Below are 11,752 nucleotides of genomic sequence, written 5' to 3' on the forward strand. Positions count from 1 at the left end.
AGGAGGAGGTTAAGGGGTAGGAAGTTGTGTCTCCTTATGGATGGCAGGCAGATCATTGTTGAGGTAATATCCAAGTTTAGAAGATAAAGAAGGTCTTATGAGAATACTCTGGATCGGTTGGTCCTCGCTGCTGTTACTTCCTCAGCCAAATGTGCGTAAGGGGAGGCACGGGGAGGTCAGAGGGCAATTGGCGGGAGTCAAGATCCTTTTATTTGTTTTGTAATTGATGGATTAGTTGATTTTAGTGTATGAGTGAACACAGAGTACATGGTTGCCTATACATACACACCCGTGTGGAGGGCGGAGAACAATGGTAGGTCAGTTCCTGCCTCCCATCTTCCTAAGGCAGATTTCTCTTGTCTCTGTTACTGATCTCTATACTCTGGGCCCGCAGGAATTCTGGGTAGTTCTTTTGGCCTCATCTCCCATCTTACCACAGGAATGCTGGGATTATAGCATTTTTAAAAAACTAACTTTTTACTTGGGTTCCAGGGCTTGTACAACTAATGAGTTTACTCACTGAGCTATCTCCCTGACCCCAGATTTTAATTTAAAGTAATTTGGAAAAAACAAAACAAAACAAAACCCAAAGGTAGTCCTAAATCCATCTTAGATTCAGGAAATGTGTCCTAAACTGAACCATTCTGTTTTCAGTAGAGTGCTTAAGTGTTTAATGAAACCCCAGGCAATTGTTTTGTAAATTAGATAGCACCTTGTAAGTATTATCTTTAAATCTCTACTTAAGGTGTCCATTTCATTCATACTGAATGTGAGTGCTTTAAAAAATACATTCGCATTCTTCGAATAGAAGTGTCCTATAGTCACTAGCTACCACTTATAACACACTAGTTATTTTTATACTAGATAGTTTATTGTAATCGGCTTCTCAAATTGTCTACAGGTTCTTACACTTGTCAAAACATGGGTTGCTACTTGTATTCTGCTTAGAGTTAGGTACTTCAGAGAAGGCAGGCTACAGTGCACCCTTGCATGGAGCTTCAAGGCTGCTTTGTAGTTAAGATCAATTCCACCCTACCCTTCCCTACCCGACCCTACTCTACCCTACCCTACCCTTCCCTTCCCTTCCCTACCCTACCCTACCCTACCCTACCCTACCCTACCCTACCCTAATTGTTGGTACTGGAGATTGAGCACATGGTTTTGTGCACACTAAGCACTCGCTCTGTCACTTAGCCATGCCACTGAGCTACAGTCAGAGGTTTATTTTGGAAAATCGTTGGCCTAGTCCTCTGGCTTGACCATCTGTTAAATTGACAGCCCAGCTTGAGTCGTATAAGTGACTGTGATTGGTTGCTACAGCGGAATACACAGTCAGACACTGTGGCTTCTGTTAGTTTCTTAAACTTTTGTCTGTTGGGTTAATAGTCAACCCAGGCACATGGCCCAGGCAGAAGCTCAGCCGAGGATGGTAATTTTCCTGCTGAGCTATCAGAGCACAGCTACTCACCCCTGGGTCTCTCACAAGGGGTAAGCATCCTGCCCTTTGAACCAGTTGCAGCTGTGCAGTGGGTTCCTTTCAGCTGGCTTTGAGTACTAAGAGTTTAATTTATTTCAGCTCAAGTAGCTTGTTCCCTGAATATGTACACATAAATAACCTCTGGAGAGGGGCAGGATGCTCAGCCAAATGCCATATTCTCTCAATAACTGTCAACAGAACTGGACTTCTTGGCCCTCCAACAGTTAGTTTTCTTACTGAACTTAAATTCAATAAATGATTTGAGTGGAATAAAATGCACAGTGCTTTGGGAAACCTGGATTAAAGACAGCATGAGTCTCAGCACAAGAACAATTGTTTGTATCAGTGGATGCAGGGCCAGCTGTCAGTCTATTGCTTCCTTGGAGTAATAGACTTAGGAAATTGACCTGTGGTTCAATTGTAAAGCCCTTCAGGGGCAGGCTGGGCTCTGCACCAGCTACCAGCTAGTCTAACTCAACTATGGAGAAACAGCAACGTGCAAGAAAGACAGTGATGCCAGGGAGCCTCCAACGCCTTTCACCTACCACCTTGGTGTCCATTTACCCCATCCACCCAGCATTCCTGGCTCTGATGGATCGCCTCGAGGAACACTTGACCTCGTTATTTATAAGTGGGAGGAGTTGGGAGCCTTGCCAGTGCTCTAGAATATTCCTCAGCATGGAAGGGAACTTCTCAGAGGCCCCAGATAGAGTCTTATCTCAGTTAAGCTATGTGACCTACAACTTTGAAGAGCTTGAGAAGCAGTGCTTTACATTTTGGTTGCTGTGTCTACACACACACACACACACATACACACACACACACACACACACACACATTGCAACAAACAGCACTTCTACTTGAAGACACACTGGTTGATTATGCAAGTGGGAACTGTGTCCTGAGAGTTACTTCCAGGGGGAAGGGAGGAACATTTTCGGAACTTCACAGAAGGCTATAACCTAGGTGTGGATAGTATAGTTTCTTGTCTCCAGACTGGTATTAGCACCAAGTATTACAGTGAGCAATCTTGGATCTTTTGTAGCTTCCAGTCTTAGGAGTATCTTCTTTCTTTCTTTATTTGCTTATTTGCTTTTAGAGACAGAGTTTCATGTACCCCAGGCTGACCCCAAACTTGCCAACTTGAAGATGGACTTGAACTTCTGTTCCTCTTGTCTGCACCTCCTCCATGCAGATTGAAGCTGTGTGTTACCATGTTTGGTTAATGTGGTGCAAGGCGTACACCTGAGGTTTGGTGTATGCTGTCTGACAGACCTGCATTTCCAGCTGTGTCTGAGATATAGCTCCCTTCCAGGCATTTGCTCAGATCAGTTATCTCTCCCAATAGAGTTCAAGATGGGGTTCAGTGAGTAGCCTCCTTAGCTCACCCTTGTACAATAACTGGACATACGGACCCAGCTTCTCCTGCTGTGTTCATGTCCTTGCCGGTTTGGGGAGAGCTGCAGGAACTGAATGCTTGTCATAGCCCTGACTATGTGTGTCTGGTTGAAGTCTTTGTAGTGCTCAGAATGCTCTTCTCTGCATTTTGAACCAGGAGGCATAGGCGAATTTGTCAAGTCGAATAGAAGTTCGTTGGGTGGAAACGTTCACTGATTAAATGAACAGCACGCTATGGTTTTGTTGGATGACACAGGAAGCGAGCGTGAGGAGCCAGTGTTGTGTGAGGCATAGTGTGCTTTGCTGTGCCCCACTGGTCTTATTTAGGTGCATACAGTTTTTATGTTCATCTCACATTTCTTACAAACAGTTACATGCAAGCAAATGTGATGTTTGAGTGAGCTTAATCATTTCTTAATACATCAACTGTGTTGGAAGAATCTGTGTTTTCAAAACAAGAGTTATGATAGAACAGATTAGAATTAGGTAAACATATTTGTTGATTTTATTAAAATAAATAATTTTTTTTTGGAGATAGTGTCTCATTATATTGCTCAGACTAACTTCAAACTCACAATCCTCCTACCTCTATCTCCTCAATGCTGGGATTACAGATGTAAAACCACTATTTATTTGAGACAAGGTTACATGTAGCCCAGGCTAGCCCTAAGCTACATAGTTGAGAGTGACCTTGAACCCTTGATCTGCCTCGATGTTGGGGTTACAGATAGACATGTACTACCACACCTGGTGTGTATGGTGCTGGTGTTCAAATCTAACCTCTGGTGCATGCCAGATAAGCACTTTACCAAGGGAGCCGCATCCCTAGCCTGTGGTTGACCTTTCTGGAGAGCAAATCAGAGCAAGTTGTTTTCTGCTTCAGCACATCTGAGAGCTTCCTTTAACCACTGCCCATGCTCAGCATCCTTTCTCAGGCTTGCACCACTGCTTGCTTTCTGGCTTTCCAACACAGATCCACCGGGAGCTACCTGTCGACCTCTTCTAGGTCTATCAACGTGTCCCTATCATGCCTGCCAGAAACCCCATCAGACCATGTGCAGTGACTCATTCACTCAACGGTCTCTTCCAACCTCAGACCTTAAGATCCATGTAAGCAGAACCTTGGATCCTTGCTGACTCAACATTTCTCCAGAAGCATCTCTAGCTCATGAGCCCATGGCCTGTTTCACTTTAATGGCAACTGGATAACTGGGCAATTAATTGAGCTCTAGACAGCTCCGTCTAGAGAACAGTTGTGAGGAGCTCTTTGTCCTTGATGATGGCTATCCTAACTTAACCTGCTACTCTACTCCTGCCATTTGCAGACAGATGGCTCAAAGTCAAGTGTTCACTGACACTCTGCCTGGAGAACTGCTGGATATCCCAGCTGTTATGCCGTTAGTTTCAGCCTTCCTCCTCCTCAGGGGATGCTTGCATTTGCCACATTTATAAGTGTAAGAAAAGAGCTGTACAGTGACCGTCTGGGTCCCACTGCTGTGTGGACGAGGCTGCTGAAGGTAAGTTCTTTTCAAGTTAAGGGAATGTGGCCTAGGAGTTACGGAGATGTTTAAGAATCAACCGATGTGATAGCCTTCTTGGTTTTCTCATAGCTAGACATAATAGGGCACACCATAGGTTTGGGGTGAATACTAACCTTTTAAAAAGTGGTTGTGTTTTTTTTTTTTGCATAGATTTTTTCCCCTCCTTCCATTGAATTTTATTACAGTGAACTGAACTGCTTGCCAGTCTGTGAACTCTGTCATGATGGGTTTTTAAAAACATACTTTAAAAAGTTTTAGTTGATGGGCTGGTGAGATGGCTAGGTGGGTAAAAGGGCTTGTGGTCAAGCTGGAAGACCTGAGCTCAGTCCCTGGGGCCAACATGAGGGAAAGAGAGAAATGAGTCCTTCAAGTTGTCCTGTGGAATCCACATGGTATGTCTTGGCATGTGTGCACATGCTTGTGTGCCCCTCCCCCCACAAAGAAATACAATGTAAAAAATTATTTTTCAAGTTTTAAAAGAAGAACTATACATACCTCTTATCATGTATTATTTCCTTCATAAAAAGGAACTGATAGACCATGGTTTATGTGGTTCTCCAGTTAGCTGTAGCTCCCCTTACAGACAGACGTGTATGTTGCTGAATCACAGGGGACTTTATCTCACACTTAGCCACCCCTGTCCTGTAATGTTCAGTCCAGGATAACTGGCAGATCAATTGCCTCAGAATAAGCTATTTATTGAAACATGTTTTTGTGAGCTGTTTTCACAGTGCAGTATATTTTGATCACATCCCTCAGTTCTCCTCTCCCTTCCCTCTCCCATCCCCCTGTACACTTGTGCCTGTGTGTAAGTGGGGGTGTGAGCCAGTGGGCATCGTTAGGATTGCTTACTGGAGCTTGTGTGAAAGGTGAAGGTGGCTATCTTTCATGGGCGCTCATACCTTGTCAGTGACTAGAGCACAGAGAAAAGCGTCGGAAACTGGCTGTTCCTCTGTGTAGCATTCCACATGTTCTCACTCATTGCTTCTTGCCTGCAGTTTCTCTTTGTGCCCCAGAACGCTGAATGCTATTCCCGCTATCCAATCACACCCCCGCACCCTTTAGTTGGCTCCTCTCTTCTGCCCTTCCCAGCCTCTGTAGAAACTATTCTATGTTCTAGTCCTGGGAGGTCAAGGGTTTCAGCTGATGTAAAAGAAGGCATGAGACACATAGTGTACCTGACTTATTTCACTCACTATAGTGTCCTTCAACCTCACTCATATTGCCATGCATGACAAGATTTCAGTTTTTTAAAGGCAGAGTAATATTTCACTGTGCATAAATACATACGTCACATTTTCTTATCCATTTGCCTGCTGGTAGACAATGACACCAACACTACATCTTAGCTCTATGAATACTGCCACAGTCACTATGTGAGCTCAGATGTCTGTAACATGCAGTGACTTCCTTTCCTTGAGAGATCTGCTCAGAAGTCGAACTTCTGGGTCACATCTTAGCTTTATTTCTGGCTTTAGAAGAAGCTTCCATATTCGGTTGCTTGCTAACTTCTTCTTCTTATTATTTTTTTGGTTTTTCAAGACAGGGTTTCTCTGTGTAGCCCTGGCTGTCCTGGAACTCACTCTGTAGACCAGGCTAGCCTCGAACTCTTGAACGCAGAGATCCACCTGTCTCTGCCTCCCAAGTGCTGGGATTAAAGGTGTGTGCCACCACTGCCTGTCTGCTTGCTAACTTCTTAAGATTTATTTATTTATTGTATGTATGTGAGTACTCAGTACACTGTCACTTTCTTCAGAAACACCAGAAGAGGGCATCAGATCCTGTTACAGAGGGTTGTGAGCCACTGTGTGGTTTCGGGGAATTGAACTCACGACCTCTGGAAGAGCAGTCAGGGCTCTTAACCGCTGAGCCATTTCTCCAGCGCTTGCTAACTTCTAAACATCCTCTCATGGCTTACCTTAGCTCCGCACAAGGCAGGTGGAGTACTATATACCTGTAATCTGGGGACTCGAGAGATTGGTACAGAAAGACTGTTGTAAGTGTGAGGCCAGAGGGAGCTGTGTGGAGACCTTGATTTTAAAAAAAGGAAAAGAAAAAGATTCTGTCTTTTACCCCTGCACTTCTCCATCTCTCTTTCCTGCCTCTTAAGCTCTCTGTGCAACTGGGTCACATGTGACCTTGTCTCACCCTTATCTAGTAACCAAGTTACTGTTGGAAGATGCAGTAACTTGGTTATACTGAGAGGGGGACAGCATCCTTTAGTTACTTGGAGGTCCTTGCCCTCAGTACCTCAGAGTATGAGGTTGGGTCTTTCAGAGAGGAACGAGTTAAGGTGAGATGGTGATGGTGATGGTAGTGGTGAGGAGGAGGAGGAGGAAGAGAAAGAGGAGGAGTGGGGAGGAAGATGATGGGTTTTGAGACAGGGTCTCTCTCTATATATCCTCTTCTGGAACTCACTAGGCTGGCCTTGAACTCACAGTGCTGCCTCCTCAGCACTTCAATGAAAGATGAGTGCTACTGTACCCAGCCCTAAAGTGAGACTATTTACATGCATGTCTGACACCTTCACAGAAAGAGGTCCGTGCCATGGGAAGACCACATGCAGACAAAGAAAACTGCCACAAGCATCCTGTGGGACTGCGTAAGGGTATTCTGGTTCATGGCTGGGCATGTGCCTAGAACCCTGAGACTCTGCATGAGAATTGGCAGGAGTTCGGCGTGCCCCCCAGAACCCAGGGTCCTGAAAAGCAGTCTAGTCTCCATAGATTTACATTGTTCAGTCACGTAGGCCATTACAGCCCCTCCCAAAGTGCACAGGTAGGAGTGTGACTAGAGGCCTCAGGGCCTATGGATTTACATACTAATGAAGGCCAGAGGGCGGAGGAAATTAAGCATGCCTCCTCCAATCCTCCCCCTTTCTTCCTCCCTATATAACTCAGGACTGCCCTGAGTTTTACAGGGCATACCTGCAGATTCATCCACCATCCGCCATGACAATAAACCCTTTTGGAACCAAGGACTTCCTCGTGTTATTGGGGCCTGCTGGCACCAAAGCCTCAGGCCGCTGGAACCATAGATGTTCCTCCTGCATGTGGGACCTGCCGCAGTGTGGAAACCCACTGGGACTCCACAACTGTGGCCAATATTTTTCCCCACAGCAACCAAAAGAGAAACCTTAGCAAGACTAGGCTCCCAATGCTAGGAACTAAGGACACTGAGTGTGAATGAGTGATCAATAAAGAGGAGTGGAAGAATAACTTTCTACTCTTTTAGGCTAGCCAACCTCCAGCGCTTTGTTACAGTAGCTCAGGAAGACAGGGACAAGGTTTGGTCTTTGTTACTTTTATTCTCAACCACTTTTCTCTTTCTGATCTTCTGAGCTTGCTTTTGAAGACTCAGTGCTGTTTGTCTCTCTCTCACTCTGGACAGGGTCTCACATAGCCCAGGCTGGTCTCAAACTTGCTATGTAGATGAGGATAGCCTTGAGTTCTCATTTTCTCTCCTATACCTCCAAAGAGCTGAGATTATAGATGTGTACCCCCATATCCATCTCTCCTTCCTTCCTTCTTTCCTTCCTTCCCACCTTTCTTCCCTTCCTCCTTCCTTTCCTTATTTCTTTCCCTTCTTTCCTCCATCCTTCCCTTTTCTCTCTCCATCCCTTCCTTATTTCCTCCCTTCCTCCCCTCATTTGCCCTCTCTCATCCTTTTTTTTTATTTCTCTACCTTTCCTCCTCTTCCCTCCCTCTTTCCCTTCTTCCCTCCCATTTCCCCCTTCTTCTCATTTCTTGGAAGGGTTTTGCTATATAGCCTTGACTGTCCTCAAAGGTCTAATCCCTTTGCCCCAGCTTCCTGAGTGCTAGGATTACAGGCTTATACCCGCCACGCCCAGATGTTTCATTTTCTTTCCTCAATTTGATTCTAAATATGACAAGACTCTCAGGACAGATGACAAGTTACAAGAGTTCATGTCTGTGTTGAAGAGCTAGATGAGTCAAGCTGGAAGCCCAGAGAGCCTCAAAGATCTCTCCAAACTTGGCTGCAAATGGAAAGAAAGGTAAGCTGCTCATTATGCTTTGGGGTGAAAGAAACTAGTGAACTCAAACCTTTCCAACTGGTGAGAATGAGGAGTTAAACTGAAGTAGAGTAAAAACAGAATGATGTAAGTCTTCAAGTTGGACTCAAATGATCGATTATGGGAGGTGGGGTTACTGTCTCACACCTGTAATCCCAGCACCCCAGAGGCAGATATGGGAGATTGCTGTCAGTTTGGTCTACCTAGTGAGTTCTAGACCAACAGAGCTACATACTGCAACCTTGTTTCAAAACAAACAGACAAACAAACAAACAAACAAACAAACAAAAAGCCCCATGAATTGCATCTGTTCAAAGCCCCTGGAATGATTGTGGACTGTGCCTTCTGAAGGCAGAGAGGAGCCAATTGGGTGAGCAGATTGCCGCCAGTTCCAGATGCTGATAACCTGTTCTTTATCTTGTTCTTGTCGCCAAGGATTCTGGGAGGCACCATCCTGACAGACAGAGTAATTTTGTTGTTGGCAGTGTGCAGCAATGACTCACCAAACATAGTCCTCAGTGGTGTGGCAGGAAGCACCTACAAAACCTGTGAAGGTTGAGTTAAGCTCACTCTACCTTAGGAACTGAATAGCACTACCAACAAATGGCCACCCTGGTTCCCACTGATGCCCCCTTCAAGGTCTCTGGAGACTCGATGCTGCAGCAGGGTGAAGGGTTTCTCCACTTCTGGCAACAACCAAGATCAGGGACATCCCACCCCACTTCACCCCATTCCACCCCTGTGGATGTGAAGGCTACTTCAGAGCTGGGCTTTTCTAGGCATAATGTTGGTCGCTTCCCAGGATGCAGAGGATGTAGCAAATGCTGGGATTGAAAATGAAGCCATCTCATCAGATAAATTTGATTCTATGAGAGCTGGTCCCTGAATTTTTAAGCAAAGAGGGTAAGCTGTAGGTCAGTTAGCCCTTGATTCTGCACTCTCTCGTGAGTTGTTTCCTTGAGGGGGAAGCAGCTCCCTCCCTTCCCTGGGCTCTCACACAGGCACGCACAGGTGCTGGGAGCCCAGTGGCTGTGGGATTAGCTGTACCCAGAAGGCTCTGTAATGATCTGATACCTGAAGCCTGACTTGAACTTTTCTACTAATTCAGTAATTGCTGCTCTACCTCAAATTGGCCCATTTCCTGCAGTTACTCAACACGCACTTTCAGTCAAAGAGGTTCACACCTGAATCTAGATTCTAATTAGCACCTAAGGTAGAATTTTTTGTTGTTGTTTAAGGCTTATTAAAATAGGGACTTTTCCCAGCATAAGATTTCACTATTCGACATAAGCAAGCATTTTTTTTTTTAAAATAGATCATTCTGGTTTTTGCTATCTTAAAGGCAAGAGTGGGTGGCAGGTGAAGCCAGGACAAACATGTCACCATGGAAGACAGTGACTTCAGAAGAAATTACTTTAGTGTCTGGAATTGTTGGGTTAGACATTCTGAGCAGACCCAAAGAATGCTGCTTTCAAAGTGCTATTTACAGAAACTGTTTTTAGGGAGGCACAAATAAACATAGCTTAAAAGCCAATTAGTGTGATGCCGTTGGTTTTCAGAGCTGTGCCCTGTCTTCCATCTCCTAACTACTGATATTTAAGGGGCGATAGCAGCTCTGTTGGGCTGTTCAGTTTCAATGCTGCCCTCTAACTTCAGACAAAAATCTGACATCACAAGACAAAACCAACCTGAATCTGCAGAGAGTAGTTTTCAGGGGTCAGAGTTGCCTCTGGCTTCGGCTCTCCTCCACGTTGATGGCTTCACCTATGAAGAAGCATCTGCTCTGATTTACAGAGTGCTAAGTGCTATGCCAGTGGTTCCCCCTTTTAGCTGTGGCAACCCTGACAAATGATTGGCATCTGTTCTCAGATCTCAGACGTGAAGCTGTGGAACTGCCTAGCACTGAAATCGGATCTGAGCTTAAAAAAAAAAAAAGAATCTTTCAAGACACACTGTCTTGGATGCATGACTTATCTTCTAGAACTTACAGCACATGATGTAGTGATCTTGTTCGACAAGTCAGTTATCCATGTATGTGAAGCTCAGGAGGAAGATAAGTTACAGGCGTTTGCAAAGTTACTCTGGGGAGTCAGTTGGACAAACATCGTAAAACTGGGACAGACACTTACAGTGGCGGAGCAGACTAAGCAGACCTGGACAGACAGGCAACAGGTACTTAGTGCCTCTAAGGACACTAGACTGGTCCTGGAGAGGGCAGGATAGAGAACTTCAAAGACCACTTTAAAGAGAAAAGATCGTAGAATAATTGCTTTAGAATTTGTGTGTGTGTGTTTAAAGAAATGATGACTCTAAATACATGTATTTACTTGGGTACACATAATTTCAAAAGGTGCTTGTAAGAATGTGGCAACAGTAACTTTTTAGAGCTGGGGACAGCCATTCAGGCTTAGGGATGTGTAAGTGCAAAGCATTTTCTTTTGACCTTTTAGCATATTCTGATTTATTTTGATCACATATAAATATTGATGTGTGTGTGTGCTGAGGATTAAACCCAGGGTCTCAGGCATGATAGTCACAGTGCCTCTCACTGAGCCACACCCTCAACTCTGTGTAATGTGACTCTAAGATATAGATAAACTTATAAAAGCATATAAGAGGGCCAGTGTGACAGTTCAGTGGGTAAAGGAGATTGCCGGGCAAAGCCTAGAGACCCGAGTTCAATCCCCGGGACCCACATGGTGAAAAGAAAGAACTGACTTCTGTAAGTTGACCTCAGACCTCCATGGCCACGGTGTGCCATGCCCATATGCATACACACAAATAAATAATTGGAGTAACAAAAGCATGCAAAATGTAGGGTAGTACTGGAAATGATTGAGCAGAATATTACTCATTATAAAACGAGCATATCGGGCAATGGGCATCACAGAGGTACAGAGACACCGATGTCAGCTTCTGATGTCATTAGCAGTGAGGCACTGCAGAACTGTGGCAGGACCGCTCCGGGTATTTCCACCCACACTAGGTATTACCTATGTCAGCACTTAGAACATCCCTCTGACAGGGGCAGCTTCTTTCTTCCTCCCTCCAGAGCCAACATGGACATTTCCTACTCAAGACCTGGAGTTGAACATTTCTCTGGAAAGGCTTCTCAGTGATCACTGGCACATAGCATAGAGCTAATGTCTGGGCACCAGGGGTGACTATACTGCTTTGTCAGCCTTTGGTAGACGTCTCAGGGTTTCTGTTTTTTTTTTTTTTTTTTTCTCTTTTCTCTTGAGACAGAGTCGAATTATGCAGCTTTGCCTGGCCTGGATCTGACCTGCAGACCAGGCTGGCCTT

This window comes from Grammomys surdaster, unplaced genomic scaffold (genome assembly GCF_004785775.1).
Source record: "Grammomys surdaster isolate TR1022 unplaced genomic scaffold, NIH_TR_1.0 62, whole genome shotgun sequence".
Lineage (NCBI taxonomy): Eukaryota > Metazoa > Chordata > Mammalia > Rodentia > Muridae > Grammomys > Grammomys surdaster.